The sequence below is a fragment of the Silene latifolia genome, chromosome 3, assembly GCF_048544455.1.
Source record: "Silene latifolia isolate original U9 population chromosome 3, ASM4854445v1, whole genome shotgun sequence".
Classification (NCBI taxonomy): domain Eukaryota; kingdom Viridiplantae; phylum Streptophyta; class Magnoliopsida; order Caryophyllales; family Caryophyllaceae; genus Silene; species Silene latifolia.
In genome coordinates, this window is record NC_133528.1 from 47,720,492 (window position 1) to 47,724,329 (window position 3,838).

The window sequence follows — 3,838 nt, forward strand, 5'->3', positions numbered from 1 at the left end:
AAGTTCTTCAATAGATCTTTGCCCTTGCTGTCGGTCTTGATTGATAGCATTACCAATATAGGGATTAAAAATCCCTTCAAATTCGTCGTCCCAAAGACCACAAACTTCATCCACTTGATCACTAAAGATCTCTTGAGTTGATAGAGACAACTCTCCCAATTTCTTGTCTTGGCCAATGAGGCCATCCTCTTCTTCTTTGCTTGACTTTGATGAGCCTTGCAAGCTCTCCTTGTTACAATTCACTTGCTCTTTGAATGGAGCATCTTCAATTTTGTTCTTCCATTGGAGTTCCGACTTCTTCCTATCATCCTTCCGGCTATAATGATCAATCATAAAACATGGTTCATGAAAACGTGGAGCTCTCATAGTCTTGTCAAGATTAAAAGTTATACTATCATCTCCCACTTCTAGAGTGAGCTCTCCATGTTTCACATCAATCACCGCACCCGCGGTGTGTAAGAAAGGTCTTCCTAGAATGATTGGAATGTTGGAATCTTCTTCCATATCAACAATGACAAAGTCCACCGGGGTGAAAAACTTCCCAATTCGTACGGGAACATCTTCCCATATCCCTAATGGTGTCTTCGTCGATCTATCGGCCATTTGGAGTGTGATATTGGTGCATTTAAGCTCTCCCATCCCCAACCTTTTACTCACCTAGTACGGCATAACACTCACACTAGCCCCTAGATCACATAAGGCTTTGTTGATCGTGGTATCGCCAATGGTACACGGTATTGAGAAGCTTCCCGGATCCTTGAGTTTTGGAGGTGAACTCCCTTGAAGTATTGCACTACTCACCTTAGTGAAGGCGATAGTCTCAAGCTTCCGGATCGACTTCTTCTTTGTGAGGATGTCTTTCATGTATTTTGCATAGGCCGGCACGCGATTGATTAATTCCGTGAAAGGAATTGAGACTTCTAAATTCTTCACAATTTCCATAAACTTTCCAAGTTGGTCATCAAATTTGGGCTTGGCTTGACGACTTGGAAAAGGAAGTCTAATCACAATGGGCTCCTTCTCCTTGAACTTGTCTTCATTTTTCTTTGAAATTTCTTCTTTTGATGATTCTCCATCTTTGGAGTTTTGCACAATTTCTTCCTTATCACTAGCTTCCACAACTTCATCCTCAACTTGTTTCTTCGGTGCTTCATACCTTGTACCACTTCTCAAGTGAATGACACTAACCGTTTCATGTCTTGCGGGATTACTTTGAGGTGGTAATTGCCCCTTTTGTCTTTGTGAGCTTGAAGATGCTAGTTGAGTCAATTGGGTTTCCAACATTTTGGTGTGAGCTAGGATGTTGTTGATGGTGGTTTCCTTTGCTTGACTATCTTTTTGCATTTGAGTGAAAAATTCTTGTTGATTCTTTTGCATTTGAAGGACCGCTTTTTTAACATCAAAACCTTGGTCATTTTGTTGATTGTATGGATTTTGATTTTGGTAACCTTGGTTTTGGTTGTAAAAGGGTCTTTGATTTTGGTTTCTCATGGGAGGTGGGGTGTATGTTGTTTGAGGGTTTTGAACATTTTGGCTTTTGTATGAGAGATTTGGATGGAATTTGGTGTTTTCATTGTAATAGTTGGAATAAGGGGTACCACTTTTGTATGCTTGGAAAGCATTCACTTGTTCATTTGTTCCCCTACATTCACTTTGGTCATGTCCCAAAGTTCCACAATTCTCACATATCCCACTTGGGATTGATGAAGATGCCGTCATGGCATTAACATGATGCTTTGGTGATTTTGAGGCTTCTTCAAGTCTAGCCATAGCTTTTTCAAACATCAAATTGATTGTGTCAATGTGAGCACTAAGTTGAGCACTTAATTGAGTAACGGAGTCCACTTCATGCTTTCCTCCTCTAGTAGCCTTGCGAGGTCTACTATATTGTGAGTTATGGACCGCCATTTCCTCAATTTTGTTCCAAGTTTGATTGTCATCAACTTCGGTGAACATTCCATTTGATCCCATGTTGAGAATGTTCCTTGAATCTTCATATAGACCTTTCCAAAATTGTTGTACCAAGAACCACTCGCTAAGTCCATGGTGAGGACATGAGCGACAAATTCCTTTGAACCGCTCCCAAGCTTCATACAAAGATTCTTCATCCCTTTGCTTAAAACCCGTAATTTGAGCTCTTAGCATGTTAGTCTTTTCCGGTGGGTAGAACTTTTTGTAGAAAGCTAGAGCCAACTTCTTCCAAGAATCAATTCCAAGAGTGGCCTTATCAAGGCCCTTCAACCATTGCTTCGCGGTGCCAATTAGAGAAAAAGGAAATAAGACCCAACGAATTTGGTCTTGAGTTACACCGGTTTGAGAAATCACATCACAATAGTCACAAAAGGTCTCCATATGAGAATGAGGGTCTTCACTAGGCATCCCCCCAAATTGGCTTCTTTCGACTAATTGGATAAATGCGGATTTAGCAATGAAATTTCCGGTCAAATGATGTGGTGTGGGAGTACCATTGGGTAGGTTCTCCTCGGTGGGTACGGAATGTGATGAAAACTTAGGCATTGTGGGTTGATTTTGTGGTGTATTTTGTGTTGGGTTCTCCTCACCTTCTCTTGCAAAAGGGTTGATGAACTCAATAGTTGGTTGAATATCTACAACCTCACTAATACCTCTCAAATTTCTCCTAGCAAGTCTTCTATTGGTTGTCAAAGTTCTTTCAATTTCACGATCAAAAGGTAACAGATTACCTTGTGACCTTCTAGACATGCAAAATATCAAACAACTCGAAAACAATTAGAACAAACCTTGAGGAGTTTTACTTCCTCAAGGCAAAGAAAGACACAACTGATAACAATATAAGAAAATCTAAATCAAGTTAACACCGTCCCCGGCAACGACACCATTTTTGGTCGGAGCTAAATCTTTTCGATAACTTGTCGTTAGGAGTACCTAGACCAAAACACAATTTATAACTTCACAAACAACTCTACAATTAGTAAAGAGGCAAGTAAAGGTCGGATCCCAAGGGACGGGAATTGAAATGAGATTTCTATTGCAACTAGTGGTGTCTTAGGGGTGTCACAATTTGGGTTGATGTAGAAGGTCACTAAACTAAATAACAATGAAAGTAAACAAGCAAGATGAATTAAAAGGGTTGTAAACAATTGATAAAAAGTACTAGGGTATCATGGGGTCATAGGGGAATCATGGGAATTGATCATACAAACATGTTCTCAAATTATAAGCAAGCAATTATTGTTGTGATGGATTGAGTTGGGTTATATCTTACAATCCTAGGAAAGTTTGGGTCCCGGAGCCGAATCGATTAGATTGTATAACACCTACAAGTCGACTTAGTCTTTCCTACTCAACAACATGCATGGTCTAATGAGACTCGAGTTGGTTTATGTCTTACAAGTCTCATTGAAAAGATAGGTGATGGGTAAAAAATGCAAGGATTCCTAGGCTCGCATTTCATCAAACATAACATGTGCATGAGTTGAGATCAAAACAAGCAAGCAAATAAACCATGAAAGCATATTAATTTAAGCATGAATCATTCCCCATGTTGGTTTCCCCTAATTACCCATTAACCCTAGTTAGGTGACTACTCACTCATTATCATGTTGAACATGCTAGCAAGGTTGTCAATCATACCAACAAAGTGAAACATGATGAATAAATGAAAGTAATTAGCAATAATTAAAAAGGGATTAAGAGAATTATACCTACTAATGATTCCAATAATAAAGCAAGAATAAAAGAAGTACTTGATGCTTGATTGAGAGGTTTTCAATCTCCCAATAATAACCCAAATAATCTTCAATTACCCAAAATAAAGGATGAACAAAAGAGAGATTAAGGAAATAAAACTTGTATTAGA

At 39.1% G+C, this 3,838-nt stretch overlaps 1 non-coding gene across 1 annotated transcript; it reads left to right on the forward strand.

Moving 5' to 3' along the window:
- Positions 1-2,038: 2,038 nt before the first annotated feature.
- On the forward strand, positions 2,039-2,145 carry LOC141650642 (small nucleolar RNA R71). Its single transcript, XR_012546663.1, has one exon. It is a non-coding gene; the product is annotated as a small nucleolar RNA R71 (small nucleolar RNA).
- Positions 2,146-3,838: the final 1,693 nt, after the last annotated feature.